General features: G+C 37.4%; 1 long non-coding RNA gene across 1 annotated transcript in view; it reads right to left on the reverse strand.

Annotated features, from left to right (window-relative positions):
* Positions 1–17,078, reverse strand: part of LOC106905891 (uncharacterized) — a 123,047-nt gene that overhangs the window by 1,145 nt on the left and 104,824 nt on the right. The window lies entirely within an intron of this gene.

Below are 17,078 nucleotides of genomic sequence, written 5' to 3' on the forward strand. Positions count from 1 at the left end.
TGCTAAACCAACCATGAATGTGGCAAAAAAAAAAACAACATATTATTCAAGTAAGAAATATGTGTTAATCCTCTTAAGTCAATAAATGGCTACAAGAAATTAGCGACTTGCCTCATCTAGTCTAAAACTGAAGTTATGAATGGTTTTTAAAACCATTGTGACAGACCAGACATCAAGACCCACATTTAGTAAGGGAGGTAAAAAGAAAAGAACAACCCTTCTTTGCATCACTTACAAGGTTTTTCTACTGCTTATCCAGAGTTGGTAGTAGAATAAGTCTTTTTTTAAGGAACCTGTTTGATTTCCCACAATAAAAGAGCCAAATAAGAGTCAACGCACTACATCGTAAATACCTCATCCAGCAAGGTTCTTACTATGTATTGTAGATATTTTTTGTGAAGGATCGCCTCAAGGGAGTAAGTGTAACCATACAAATCACATTACTTCTCTCAGTATCCATCGTGGTACAATTTATTAACGGTGATAACAACAACATGCATGACTGAGAATGTTTATTAATGGGCTAATCTGATCAGTACCAGCAGTGTTGGAAAGCGGGAGGTTCACCAGACGTTTGAAGCAACATTTCCTAACACTCCAAAGATAATGTAAGACTAAATGTCAGACACATCGGCTGTAAGTCTTTGTAACACATTGACCAATGCTAGCATCATGACAAATAATCACAAAATGAACAGCAGAAAGACAAAAATCGGAGAGAATGTTATTCTTCTTATAATCTTACTTTGGATTAATGTTGAATCTCAGTTAAACTAGTAAGACATGAAGGGAATTTACCTTTGGAATTTTAACATGAAACATTGTTAATTCTACATTGTTCTGCTGGAGTTTGTCCAAAAAACATTATTTTCTCTGGACAATGAATGAGGTGATGCTGACATTTCACCAGTTTATTGGTACTACGGCCAGTGGTTGCTGTGGTGGAAACACAAAGAGCTGGAGCTAACCAAGGACTAGCGCATGTTTTGCACTACCTGTTTGGTGGAAAAACACCACCACCAAAAAAAAAAAAAAAAAACAGGTCTCCGAGCAACCTTTAGAAACCATATGTATGCCAACCAGCTGTTTGGAGGCATGCCAGTAAAAAAAACAACAAAAAAACAAAACAAAACATTTTTGTCCTACTGTCACAAAAACATGTGTAACGTTTGGTAAAAACTACCAGAACATTAACTGGAACCACATCCTTAGTTACGAAACCAAGACAAAACTTTCTGGAAACAAAATCTCCCTGTGGGTTTGGTGTAAAACAAACTGTATACATGAGCAGCAGCATTCCAAGTCTAGTGAAGAGAACTGTTGAAGATCAATCAAGGAATCAACTTTATTTATACCATTAGGTAGATTTGGTTACAGTGTGGTGAGCCAGCTTTCTTGTCCGGAAATTTGACCCAAATCTGATCTAACTATAAATAAAAAAAAGACAAGTGTTCACAATACTTATATATATACAGGTTTTCCCTCATTGCTTGTCTCAAAGGTCAGTTTACTGTCACTAACTGTACGCATATATTTCTAGGTATCAACACTTTCCACAGTCTGGCTGTTGAACATATTATCTGTGACGCTGTGGGTTTGTTTGTTGTTCAAGAGCCCTGGAGCATAGCTCAACTGCATGGCATCACTGTGTCTTTGAAATACCGGGACATTTTAAATAAAAAACTGCTTCCAATGATTGGACCTTCCACAGGAATGATCACAAACATATGACTAAATAAACACAGAAATAGGTCAGCAGACACAAATTCCACCATCATCCATTGTCATCTTGTCTGATTTTAAATCTCTGCCTAATGTCTTGTGTCTGGTGTTATGAATCCAATTTTTCCTATGATAATTCTTCAGTACCGAACTTTGTTCCTATGTCGATAGGACCACACATTACGAACATCTAAAGTCTAGATGTTCATTTGCAGTGAACCCCAGCATGAAAATAAAAAAGAATAATAAAAATTTAGATGCGATAAATTGTGTGTGAACATTTTGGATACAAAACAAGTTTTGAGCGAAGAACAGAAACACTCAGATGTCCCTGCAGCATGCTGCGTTTTCAGATGAATCCAGCCAGACGCGCTTAATCCTGTACCGGTTGAAAGCCTCGCCAGTGCACATGTGGCATCAACATGAACAAAGCCGAAGCAAACACCGGAGCGAGACTTCAAGAACAAAGGCGGCGAGAAAAGAGAGACCATGACTAATGCATTGAATTGTGTTGCGTCTGAAAATTTAAAACACAGCTTATGCTTTTCCAGCCATGTGAATATATATCTATGTAAACGTGTGTTTCATAAAGAACATAAATCCAATTTCACTGGTGAGGCTAAGTGAACACAGAAATCCTGCACAAGCCAGCCATACTGCTTTAAGTTAAACAACTACTACTTTTACCCAATCACCTATAACCTATATATCATTAGACACTGTGAAACTTTCTAAAACCCAAATACCAATGAGGAGACCTTTACCAGACTCACCACAGAGGGAGCAATTTTAGAAACACTTTTCAGAAACTTATCAGTGGCTCATGCAAATTTTCATACAGCAATTTACGAACCAACTTCTCATTATCTCCTCACAAACACTCCAGATGGTTTATCCGAAACTGTATGAATGTGCTACAAGGACTGTGAAATGGAGCATGACAAACAAATTATTTCACCTTAGAAAAGATGGTTTAAGTAAAGCCTGAAATAATAAAAATAAGTTAATGTAAATATTTTTCAGAGGAAATATATTTCTGATGAGGGTAATGACATTAGATTCCCAACAGATATTAATCCAGATGTTAATCCAGTCACTCAAAGACACCAAAGCAATTGTGAAATAGAAACTGAACACATTACTGACATTCATTAAAACCTAGTAGAAAAGCCTTTGCTGGCAATGACGACTTCATGTATAATACTTTCTCATTTGTCTGTAAATCATCTTCTACACTTTTTGACGTTAATTTTTTTACATGGATTCTCAACTGGGCCACCTTTATTTTCTTTCTCTGAAACCAATACAGAATGTACTTGCGTTTGGGACAGAAACATTCGCAAGTCATTTTTTCCAAGTCAAGTCCTAATCAGGTGTTTACAGATGCATGATATCTTGGCCGGTGGTTTCCATTAAACACATGTTGCATTAATTAGTACCTTGTGGGTTTTAGTAACATTGTTGTTATTGTTGCTGTGGTTTCTCGGTCCTTTGTTTTGTTTTTTCTCTCTTTCTTTAGATAGAAGAATTTTAATGTGTTTTCTTGTATATTCTCTTATCATTCTTCCTCTCCTCTATTCTTATATCCCTCTCCCCCTTTTAACTTTTCATCTCACCTCTTTGCCAATTGTTTGCCGTCTTTTGAAATAAACCCAAAACAATTTCCAAAAGCAATATTAAGTCAACCATAGTAGCAAAATATGTTGGAGATCCCCTTGGCAGTCAGACAACAGTTTTATTGCAACACTGACATTTGCTACAATTGCTGATTGGGGGCTGGTCATGAGGTGTGAATCGCTTTTCTTTACCTCCTCTATGATGCATTACAAATGATTAACTAGGTCCAATCCCAAAAACTGTCAAATTAACAAGAAATTGGCTCAAAATTAGCCAAATATGACAAGTTTATGCCCAGTTTAATCCTGCCTCGATGTAGGTAGGATTCAAAACTTCTGCTAGCTTGCTTTTCCTACATCAAAATTACCACACAATCTTTTAAGTGTTTAATGTTTCTTAATTAATTTACAATAACAAAAATGTCTAAAGTCTGGTTATTACATTATATTGGAAATAGATCAAATGTTGTGTTTTTGTCATATTAGGTATATAAAGAAGCGCTTATGGTCCAAGCAAAAAACATAGAAAAAGATTAAAAGCTGATAAGAATGAATTACTGAATGAGTCAAACAAAGTGATTTTTCTCTATCATGATTAAGGTAACCTCTGTTTCTACATCACTCTATTTAGGGTATGGAGGGTTTTCTATATTATTATTATTATTATATTTTATTTTAAACTGGAGAATTTTCCATACGATTCGGAAACCCTTTTCTAAATCCACATCTTTTGTGAAGAATTTTTGGAAAAATAAATAATTTTTTAATGCCTTTGTCCTCGTGCCTTAATGGTTGAACTGTAACACATTTAAAACCCTTGTTCTAATTTCTAAATAGTAAAACTGGTCAAATTTAAGGTTGAAATTATAACATAATGAACAAGACAAAGAGTAGTTAATGAATGACAATGTAAAATTTCTGAATTAATGGAACAAGATGTTAGTTTGATATTTTCTGATTTCTTTTATTTAGATTTTTCCAGCTGGACATCTCTTTGAAATGACACAGAAACATCGAGGAAATATTGGAGACACTAATTTTGTTCTGAAATTATTCAAAACCAATTAATATAGTGTTCATTTGAAGATAATAAAACATGAATCTAAATTAAGTCACTGAATTACTTATCCTGTAAAAAAGTGTAATATTCAAATGGTCAGCAAAGTGATTTACAAAATAACATGATTTATCATTTGAATTAGACCCCCCCAAAAAACATTACCAGAAATATTATCCAAACACTGACTTTCTGGAAGACATAAAAAATGGTTCTGTACATGGTCAGATGGAAATATTCAACATCTGTATCACATATTGTATCGCATTCCTAAAGTTCCTTGTGAATTATAACCATCTTTGATTTGAAGAACGATAAAAAGTCATAATTTGGATTTGTGCTATACGTTTTAGCACATGTACAGTGTTTATCATGTCAATTTGAAATTGCATTTCTTTACTTGAGTGTGTGCACATGTGTGTTTCTTTCTATCTTTAACATCTGAGTATACACACAGCTGCCCACTTGCAATTTATGCCCACTACCTGTGTGCATTGGGACCACCCGAGCATGCTTGGGTGTGAAGGTAAACATATCTGAATGGATTCAGCAGGGGAAAGTCCTACTGGGGTTTGATTGCATTATGAAGGCCAAACAGTGTTACTCTGAATCTAAACAGTCAAAGTTAGAGCTGGGGAACTCTCAAAGGTCTCTCTCAGTTCGGTATAGAAATGTGGAACTCTGGCTGAAAAAACAAAACAAAAAAAAAAAAAAAAAAAAAAAAACACAGGCTGTTTAGCAGCTGCACACATTTACAAACAGCTGATCCAATGCAGGAAAAGGCTTTGGATCAGTTATCCCACTATTCAGGAGAGTCTTATTACTCTTCTTTGCAGATTTTCCACTGCACTAGATTTATGTATCTGCGAACAGAATACAGTCACTTTCAATAATAAAACAGCATCAAATGTGACACGGATAAATTATGATACTGATGTGCCAGTATCATGTGTTTCAGCCACAATGGTATGATTTGACAAAATCTCAATGAAGCAAACATCTTGACATATAACTAGAACACTTAATTGGAATAAGGCATAATATTATTTGACCAAGATTTTAAAATGCTATGGATTAAAAAAAAATGTTTTAATGTCTACAGGCAAGCAGGCAGGAAGGAAGGCAGGCATGCAGAACAATGCTTGCATCATAGACTGAGCTGTGCCATCTCTTAATGGTGAATAGGTTGCTGCTTGACTTTATAGTTACTGGCATCTGTGTTTGTTTGTTTTGGTTTTTATGTTGTTTGACTTCTTTGCAAACATATATTTAGCTCCACTCTGGTTGCTTTTAGGAATGCAAGTGTAGTGGCTATTTGTATTATCTTCTTTGATTTTTTTTTTTAATCAGACCCACACATCAAATTTATGCTTCATATAAAGTCTGTCCAAGCTAAAGGCAATCTTATCGCAAGGAACTAAGGTCAAAATTCTCCTCCGCTCTTAATCAAACAGACCTCAATAAAAGTGACGCCTGACTTGAACTGCAGAACAAAGACTTGGCAGTGCAAATCAAATCAGATCAAGAGCTAAGCTTTGATTACAGTAGGTAAAGCAACTGAAATAACCACTTGAGACACGGGTAAAACTAAAATTAAACCAAATTTTATCATCTCCTCATGTTAGTTAGGGTCTGTGCAGATGTCCGTGTGCAGCCAAGAATTTATGGCTCCACTATGCAGACACACACCACAGTATAAACAGAACCGCATGTGTGTGTGCACATCTGTGTCTGTTTCTGGATATATCATGGCCTTAGGAATAAGGGTGCTAACAATATTGGCTTGCAACCTACTTCTGAACTTGTGACCTAAAAACTCCATGTCAGTCAGCTGCACTTAAATTAAAGAGGTATATTTGCTTTTCTCTTGACAACTCAGATTTTTCCAAAGTCCTCTCTAGTGCTGCCTTATCCAGCTTCGAAACTGCTGTTTTGAAACGAAAATGTCACAGAGACTAACAAAACCTGGCATAAAGTATTCTTACATTTTTGGCTCTTAATTTGTCGTAAATTTTAACTCATACTTTAGCTTAATAAATTATTTTGCATTTAGTGTTTTTTTTTATGAGAGCTTAAAAACACTTAATAAATCAGAATAAGCCTATTATAGTTTTTAAAGCAGGTAGGTGATTTCAAAACACATTTTTGTAAAGCTTTTGATTCAAGCTTCCTAAATCAAGATTGCACCACCACATATGAATGACGATGTAGCATTTGGAAAATGATATTTTTTTTAATCTATAATGGTAATCACAAAATGTTCTTGTCAAAATCTGCATTCTTAACAGGAACATCTCAAACTGAGACGTTTGCTTTTGGCACATAGTTTATGCCACGGCCATGAGTAATGGCTCAAGCAGAGACAACAGCCAGCCTATCGAGGTAACTATAGGTATTGTTTATGACTACACAATTGAGGTAAGAGCTATAGTAAGATTATTTTTCTCTACGTTTGGTCCAAATCACGGAGAGAAAGTTTGTCTCACAAAGACTACGTGGCAACTATGGGGCAACTAATAGCAGAGATGGGCTTGTATATTTGGAATGGTGACAGGCTGAATATTAAGAGTAACATTTGTCAGCTGTGTGTCATCCCCTTAAGTAAAAACAATAAATACATGGGAAAAATGTGCACAATTACTATGTGCGCCCTTCAATTTACATAATTCTGGTAAAAATTGTTTGCAGTAATATAAAATGTCAGACGCCTGCGGATATGAACGCCAGTCGGAACTGGAAGAAAAAATTCAAAATTGTTGATGTTAACTCTCCCATCTGACCTTGTGTCCTGGCTTCTCCTTATTATAGCATCCATGTGTTGTATCTCCTGGGTCTGTAATTGTGGAACCAACTAAAAGAAAGCTTGAAAGTTTGTGGATGTTGGAACTGAGCTACAAGAGCTACAAGATGTTTCGCTGTTAGTTTAAACTGCAGGTATCAAAACATCCAACATCTCACATGAGAAGGCGTGCCGCGCTATTTGAGAATTACTAGGCAACTGTGGAGGGAGGAAGACTTTTTAGTAGTCTATTTATAGAAACGATAAGCCTCCAGTCACTAGATGGCAGAAGTGATCAAACTAATCGACAGGCTGCCTGTTCAACTCAGTAGAAGAAGTAGCCTCGCAGGTACTCCAGTGGTCAGAGGAGAGACAAGAGAAGTTAGTGACAGTTAAAAGAGAAGCGGCAGAGGCACCATAGGCAAGCAAAGCCAGTGACAATATAAGCTAAAATATAAGCAATATTGTTGCATATTTGCAGAAAAAATGTTAAAAATTAGTTTGAAAAGGAATAAGCTGATGAAGATGACAAGTAACCAATGCTTACTGTTTAAAAAAAGTTTTGAGTTGCTACTGTCTTAGCCTAAGAATATACGAGGGACTCATCTGACTCACCCAGACTGACTAGTCTGGATTAATGATGACTTATTGTGCATTGCTGCAGGGATTTCAATCTCTTCATACTTTTTCCTTTAATGAAAAACAAACAGAAAATTGTCCTGAAGAAAATCAGATTTTACTCTGTGACTCAGAAACACGAGCCACCCACTGAGAATTCCACCTTTACCACATTAATACGACTTGTCACAGACAGTTCTTCAGCTTGATTAACCTGGAAGATATTTCCAGACTTTAACTCATTTTTGTCAGCAAATCAATAATTAAAAGAAAACAGCTGTGTGGCGCATTATCTCGGTTTTTGTTTGTTTAGCTATCAGTGACTCATAAAAAAAGTAAAGCTGAAATGGAACAAAGAAAACAACCGTGCATAGATGGAGGGAGAGAGGGAGGGATTAAAGTATTGATTGAACAAATAAACCAGTAAAGCCAACAGATGAAAGAATGATGTTTTGTCACTTCCTTAGCTTGTAAATAAACAACCAAACCAGATGCCCCCTGATTCATCTTCGTCCAGCCAGTTTTGTTCTCTCTTCCACAGCAGAAAACAGAAAAAATAAAAATAAAAATCACAGTAAATTGCAAGATCAAAACCAAATGTCTATTGGTTAGAAACATAACCATGCTGAATCACACAAAACAGCATAAGGGAACAAATCAAAAGAAAGAAAGAACCGCAAATTAAACAGCCTTTGCCAGCAAATCGACTGAAACTATTAACAAAAACTGTCTGAGTCACAAGGAGTGGTTAATATCAACCATTAGATCAACCACCAGTGACTCACAACTGTCTGGATAAAAGCATTTGGTAATGCCCTGCAGCGCTTCCAATCTGCCTGGCCTTCACCATTACCTTTAAATTTAATTAGTACCCCATACAAACCTGCAGCCTCCTTTGCATGCCATCTTCAATTTGTTTCAGTGCTCTCTTTGGATATGTTCATCACACAGTACCCTCAGTTCAGACAGTTTGATGTCCCTGCATGTCTGCAAAGAACATTTAGTGTTTTTCTGTGTTTCTGATAATTGTCCAGACAAAAACCAGTTATATAACTAAATACTTCCAGCAGCTCTGGTTATTTATTTTTCTGTTTTAATGCTTTTTAGCAACTTTAAGTAGTCCGTGACGCTTCCACTCGTCTTCTGATGTAACAGTTACTGGCATGGGCTCTCCTGAAGGTTTCCAAAGATTGTGTGTTTCCAAATGAATTAAGTAATGTTAGTACTGCATTGACATGCATGTTTAGTAATACTACTTATTATTATGGAACTCAACAATTTTCTGCGTTATCACATTGTGCAACGATCACAAGTATCGGAGACATTATTGGAGTGAAACATTTTTTCTCTTGTTCTGAAGAAACAGCAACTGTGTTTAAAATAATCTACAATAAAGAGAGTTAAATACAGGTTTGACCAATAGCTAAACTCAAGTTTTCCCATAAAAGATACATAGGTTTAAAATGATGGAATAGTGCAGCTAATATCCAAATTTGAATATGATAGAGAATCTGTGGAGGAGCTGAAGATGAACTAAACATTAGGGTGACTGAGAAAAAGATCTCCCTACTACCATGACTTCAGCTCATCACCAAGCACAAGTTATTAAGACACCAGTGGGGAAGTGCAAAAAAAAAAAAAAAAAAAAAAAGTATTAGCATTAATATTAAATGCAAATTAAGATTTTTTTTTCTCTGATTGTTGATGAAATAATTTTCAAAATGCCATTTTAAGCTATAATAAATAATAACAAATATATATATTTTTTAAATGCTCACCTTATGTCCAATCAGAAACAAACTCATTAAATGAAAAAAATTACAAGTCTAAAAGGGCGTATGAATAATTTGGGGCTTAACTTTAAGCATGATAAATAGACTGAAGTTATGCAAGGCTTCTCTGGTTACAACAATCACTCAAAGCACTTTTGACTCGAGTTGCATTCACCCAGCCGCACTGAATCTGGTGGATCTGTAGGCAACTTGGGATTGCACAGGGAACAACAATGTGTGGCAGGAGGAGGCATTACACACAATTTTTTGATTGAAAGGGGACTACTCTTTCAATTTCTTAGCCAAATTGTGGCTTTCTGCCAATCTCAATTTACTGTAGCCGTAATGCCAAAAAAAGCACTTAACACCTACTAATTGTGTTAGGTGCACTAATAAAAATTCCCCAAATTTTTATTAGTGCAATTTTCATTGCCAAGTAAAAATTTGGCAATATTTACTTACAAATTGTTCATGTCTTATTTGCCACAACTTGTTGTTGTTGTTATTTTAAATGCTTCAACACAAATCATTTTAAAGCAGTGAATACTGTTTTAATAGTTACGCCACAGAGTGTTGTCAGTTCACCCAAAAAGCCAACACAATAGTACAATTTAATACCTACTTCTAGTGGTGGCTGGTAAAAAAAAAAAATCTTTATGTGGCCTATGTGCCAATAGATTTCCCTTCAAAGTGCAGCATAAGCATTCATGTAAATAGTCATAAAATGACTACAATATGACATTCTTTAAACATCAAAATTACAAAAAGTATTGAATTAGCTAAAATTAAAGGGTCTATTTAGCATATTGCAAAATATAGTCTTTATCATTCAATCTGTCAACAGCTAATTCTGAATCAAAAATGGGAGAAGACCCAAATTGATATATGACTGGTAGTTTAACTCTGAACAAACAATAAGCTAAGTTCTATCAAAATTTACCTTTAAAGAATCAGCTAATTACCTCAGATAGTAGAGGACTTCAAACCTTATGGGATTGAAACACACTTTTATGGGATGAAATAAGCTACAAACGTGAAATTAACCTACAAATCAGAACTAAGCTTACAGGGCGGGTGGTCATAAAGTTATGGCTAATTGGCATGAACTATTTTACAGCACACATTTTCACTCTCAAAAGGTTTTAGCTGCATTTTAGGGCTATTCCAGAAAAGACAAATCATTAAATAAAAAGTTCAAGTGAAATAGTTCAAGTTGAACAACCAGGACCGTCTCTGGACACTTTGTTTAACTTCTGTATCGTACTCAAGTCCTCTGGGTCTCTATTGTTATGCAGAAACAAACACACAGCCCACATAATCGTAAATGCAGAGCTAAAACCAGACGGAACAAGTCCTCCGGTCAGGCACAAACCAGAACAAAAATACTGGTCTTGTATGTTTGCCACTGGTCAGTCCCTCGGTGTCACTGTCCATCTATCTCTGTCTTAACCATTTCCCAGGATGGAGGAAGGCAACCCTGCAGCTAGACAGATGTGTGTGATTGCTTTACACTTCTAAACAGCTGAGCTCTTCATAAGAGCCAGGGAATCAGGCAGAAATCTTGTGTCTGTCAGACAAACAGCATAACAGATGAATCTCAGAGGGCATAAGAGATTGAAAAGTTATTTCCTGAGCAAAAACGTGCACACAAACAGATGTTTGTTTCCGTATCTCTGTAGGGACACTATTGACACGAGGCATTGACCTAACCATACTCTCAGTCTAACCAGATCCTAAAGCAACATCTTTTCCCTCAAAACTGCTTTAGTACCTGTGGGAAATGCAATTAAGTTCCCTTGTTTACAGGAAGTATCAAAAGTTAGCTTTGGACGGAGTTTTGGCTTCACCATGATATAAAAACACACACGCACACACACAAACATTACAGTGGTCAAGGGCCAAAGAAAATGTCTGTGTCCATAAATACGTGCTCCATTTTAAACATGCCAACCAAGAAAATGATGTAACAGCTTTTAATTGAATGAAAGGCAGTTGGGATAAACCAACATCTTTTTATATATCTTCTTTGAAAACAACAGCCAGTTGAAGTTGTGTTTCTGCAGAAAATTGCTGAAAGATGCTTATTATACGAAAGCATCTGAAAAGTAAATGTCACATGTTGTGAGCTCCTCATCCTCTCTCTTGTTACAAACAGATTTTTATGCCTATATTCTGGTTTTTTCATTAAAAAAGATGTCACTTCATCATGATTTTGTCTGCCTCTTGCTGGACCTTAGCTTCAACAACTCCACAAACCATTTCAGAACCACTCTTCAAACGGCATCCTCTCTCAGGAGGGCTTGATTTCCAGAGACACAACTTATCTTCAGAGGTTCAGCCTATGCACCTACCACCATTGAGATTGTTGCAGGCACTGATGCCTCGTTAATCATCAGGTTCCCTACCTCCTGCATGTGCCTGGGTGATAAAACTTCACAAAACTGAGGAAACAAATTATCCAACTTTTATGTTCAGCATTTGCATATCTAGATTTTTTTTTTTTACTAGTTTGTATTTAGTTTGCAGATATTTTGAAGTATGTTTTTTTTTTCAAGAATCAGTAATCTACATGTCAGGCTGGTGTTTTACAAATCCTCCAAAAGATGCTTTAAAATGGCCTGACAGGTTAAGAGCAACAAAGTTTTTATATGAGCAAATAAGACATCTGTTGAGATGACCAGTTTCTTTAATAAGGAGGTTTGTGCAATGCAATATTTCAAAATGCAGTCTTTAATAATCATGCACACCCTACACTGCAGATTCATAAATGCCCACTTCCTATATATTTTTCATTTTATTTTATTTAGGCTAATTCAATTTGAATAAGTTAACTGTCTAAAATCGGCGCATCTTCCGTCTATTGTCATTACCAAACAATCTCAGAGCTTTCTAGAGCTTTCTCCCTAAGCACAGCTCTGTTTGTTTTCTGTTTGTTAGCATAGTTTCTGCACAATTTTATTTTACCCCTGCTCTTCTGTGTTATTCCCAATGCATCATCAGCTATGCTAATTAGCTGTTCCACAGTTGGGCTGTTAGAGAGTCTAGACGCTGGTAGACTGAGGTGGGAGTGCGTTCACGACATTCAACCACACTCACGCTGATGTGCAATCTGTGATAGTATTGCGCCCCAAGCTTCTATGATGACTGAGTCTTGTGAAGATAGCAGCGTTCCTCCTCACCTCGGTGTCGAGAAAGCAGGGCTAATATAAATGCATACCCTGGAGTGTCTCAGCAAGAGTGTTTTAATGCATGCACACATGCAAACACACCTCAAACCACAGGCATGCTTTTAGATTTGAACCTGCTCATCTTGTTAAGGTGCATATAGGAGGAAAAAACATGAACTTCCTGACCTCAATCTAGCAAGCAGACAACACACATTTTTCTACTTGCAGCCGCGAGGGCGGTCGCACACATTACTCATCCCACATATCCCTTAATTCTAACTTCAAGCTAGATGCCTAATCCGACCTGTATCCCCACCAATAACTTTACCCTTAAGTTAACCTTTAACCTAAAGCCCTGACACAAAAATACACATCACCTACATGCTCAAATGATTCAACGTAAGGTTATAGTTAAGGCCTAAATGTCTTATCTGAAATATATTAAGTGCTTATTTTAAACACCAAATAAATCCTGAGATAAAAACTGAGAGCAAAGAAAAATACTTATCTGGGCAGAAACAATGAGGATTTCTACAGGGGCTTAATTTATTACCCCGGGGCTAAAAGGAAGGCTGAGCAGAGGCCAGAGTGAGCTTTTGAAGGCAGGCTGGAGAAGTGAAAATGAGCACGGCTGCTGTCTGAAATGAGGGGTTACCCACAAAGGATGGTGGTATTATCAAACCGAAGCACTCTAACGTTCACAAAGACACACACAAACACGCGCACACACAACACATGTAATCATAGCTACGAGAAACAGTCCCGTCTTTATCCCTGTCTTTGGCAGCAGGCACTTCCTCAGGATACGGACCCGTTTTGTTTAACTTCAAACACTGCCTCTCCCCAGTTCCTGCCCAGTCGGGTTCCCCTTCACCGTCTCCTCCTCTGCCCCTTAGAATCTCCTAATATTTGTTTTATTTCCTTCTTGCTTCCCGTCCTCCATGAAGGAAACGGAGAGCAAAACTGAATCAAGAAGATTGACAAGAGAAAACCTCAGAGGGTTTTTCATCTGCAGTAGACAGAAAGGAACAAAGCTGCTGCTGATTTCCGCCTAGTCAACCCAGCTCCAGCCATAAGTTATCCTCACCCCAATACTAACCACACACTTAACCCAAAATTACAATCTGCCAAGCATAACAATCTCCCAAGCCCACCCACAACTGCAGCAAAATCGCTGCCTCAAAGAAGGACAAAGACTACAACTACAACTACTACCTCGGAAGCAGTCAATGCACTGTAATCAGCCAGGTCTCCGGCAACTATTTTGTGGGTGTGTGCACAAAAAGAAATGTTTGATAGTGCACAGGAGTATAACCTAAGAGGGGTTGAAAAGAACTTATGAGCAGGTGTTTTAGGCTGAAAGAGACAAGACATGTTGCTTGTCAGCTTGCCACATATCCTCTTAACTCCTGCCAACGTTAAGAGTCTTCTTGACAAAACCACCAGATAGCATCGCCGCCTGTGGTTACGTTATCAAGCACAGAAGGTGGGGCAGAAGCCACACGATCTTATCTCGATGTCGGGCTGATTTTGTGATGAAGCAGTACGAGGTATGTACTGTGAGAAACGCAGAAAACCTGAGCATTTTCACTCGCTGCTCTGAGGCTAATTACAGCAGAATGGAAGCTGCTTGTAGAACTTTGCTACTGTGCGCTATGCCAGGCTGTAATTATGATGATTTAAGGGCTGTTAAATGCAATCAGTCTGTCTGAGCGTGATGCAGGCATGTGATCTGTCGCAGTGACAAACCAGTCTTCATATCTTCATAGTGAATCTGGCTTGGCTAATTCAGCATGGTATCGCAGCTGTTGACATTAGTTGTTTAGCCATTCCTTTCGTTCCAACAATACAAAGGAAACTACTTATTCAAATTCACTTAGTGAGAGTTATTGAAGTTCGCGAATCAGCGCAGGTACAAAAAAACCCAAAGAAGAAATAGGATTTTTAGCCGTATTTTATTTATTTATAGTAAGTGCTAAACATAACTATTTAAAACAACAAAGATTGTAGCTTGTTAGTAGAAATATAAAAAAGGTGTCACAGCATTTAAGAAATTCCCTCAAACATATGAATCTGGCATCGCTCTGTAATAAGCAAAGACTCTCGCGTTCTTTTTAAAAGGATAGAGAATTTGATGCAAATTGTCACCTCTGCAGCTGCAGATCAGGTTGGTGGTCCAAATATTTTGAAACAGGGAGGCAGACCATCAAGGGACCACACTTCTCAACGAGGGCTTCTGAAACAAGCAATGACCCATTGTCAAGCCACAGATTAAGGAAGGTTTGATACCATACGCTGCTTTATCAGTAGGCTTTGGGTTTTCACTCAAGCTGCAAAACAGCATATCTTTACCCACAATGCTGCTGGCGTCTGGTCAACATGTCCAATCCACATGTGTTTTGAAGATCTGAAAAAAGTCAGGGCATATGGAAAAATCACTGAAGGTGCCATATATTACTTTTGGCATGCCAACGCCTTGAGAGCCCTCAAAATAAGCTGGAGTATCCCTACGGAGATGTAAGTCTTGTTTCCTTACTGGACCTGAACATGGACGGATTAATGGATGGACAGATGGACGGAAATACGTTTACTTTCAAGTTCAGTAAATAAGGGCTCCTTCGTGCTTTTCAGTTGTGATGCCATGCTATGGGAATTGAAATGATTGATAGATCGAAGTTATATCACAGCAATCTAAGAAAACCTCCTGTTAGCAGATGCAGTAACGCACAGCTTAATACCCCGACCAACCAGGTTCAGAATAAATGACAAATTGAAGAAGGTTGAAAGTTTTTAGATTTTCTTGCAGAGCAAGGAGGAGGGGGGGCATGCAGCACAGATCTCAAGGTTGGAAATGGACTCCAAGGATGGATGCATTGAGGACTAATATGCTCCATATCGGGGGGACTTGTACCACTAGGGCCAAGCGCCGCCATGGTAGGCTGTGTTATTGACAAGAGTTCTGTTTATGGAAAAATTGCACACAATTATTATTGTACCATAAAACCCCATGCAGAGGCATAAAAGACCAGTAATTAGTTTTAAAAAGTGAATTCCCTCTAAATCCTAGCACAGTGTGAGGCCTTTTAAACTCCAGATCAAGTCAGAAGGGATTTGAGTTGACGACTGCCGTCTTGGCCCTCAGGCTTGTAAAACCAAGGGGATCTGTCGGAACTATATAAAAGCCATCAATGAGGCCTCCATCCAACTAGGACCGCTACACACTGAAGTAACAAGCATGACCTCTTCAATCTAAACATTAGATTTCACCACCTACTCATGATACTCTGGTGAGTTTGGATTGTAAAAAAAGCCTTTGATCTATTGTCTGTTTTTGGCTGCCGAGCATCATAAAAAATGTTTCCAGAGCGCTGTCATCCAACAAATCTGGGCTCTAAGAAAAGTCACCCTGAAAGTAAACATTGCCTTCAAGCAGATGATGCAAATGAACTGCGTGACTTTTTATCCCTCCATAAACTTTTCTAACAGTTGCAGACCTTTTAAATTTAACTGAAAATACACAAATTTTCCAAGTAACACTCAGATGTAGATGTATTTTCTGTTCAGCGAGGCAGAAAGTTCCTTCTGTGTGTTTTGGCTCTACTCCCGGTGAAATTAGATTGAAAAATGAGGAGAGACAGCCGGCTACCTGTTATCAATTCAAATATTTTTCTTACACATACCCAGAGTTTAACTTCAACAAATGACTGCAGATTAAATTAACTAAAATAACTCAAGTCTTCTTGCTTTTTGGAGATGATGGTCTTGCAGGTGACCAGTTGTTCAGAGGTCAAAGGTTTAAAGTTCGCTATCCGAGATCCAACGAATCTGTCAGACAATAGTTGAAACGTATGAACATCATGCAAATAATGTTTCAAAAAAAAGATGTCAAAATATTATTCCAAGGAAAACCAGAGTGTTGCACTGTTTTTTTTATTATTATTGGCTAAATCTGGAAGATTTTGAATAAACTGTAGTTAGCTTACTTAAATTTATGAAAAGCTAAAATATAAATCACTATTAAATATTCTCCTAACTAAATTTTATGCCTCCGCCTTAAATTGTAGTGAATAATTATTCTAAGTTTGCAGGGGAGCCCTGCAACACCCCTCATTAACTCTAAATTACCCTGAACAGTAAATGAAAGGATAGCAGAGACAAAGAGGCACCTTGATCCCATCCTGCTGTGCCATACCTCCTTATTGTGCTGTTAGCACAAAGCTGCGCTGTGGCACAGGTCCACAAACTATGACGTTCTTTGCATATGCAGGGTTTAATTTTTAGCTTATCTGTGCATAGCAGGAGTTCCCAAAGTTGTTGATCAAACATTCAAATTAGATTTTTAGATAA

Source organism: Poecilia mexicana, unplaced genomic scaffold (genome assembly GCF_051168715.1).
Source record: "Poecilia mexicana isolate PSO_F unplaced genomic scaffold, ASM5116871v1 scaffold_6, whole genome shotgun sequence".
Classification (NCBI taxonomy): domain Eukaryota; kingdom Metazoa; phylum Chordata; class Actinopteri; order Cyprinodontiformes; family Poeciliidae; genus Poecilia; species Poecilia mexicana.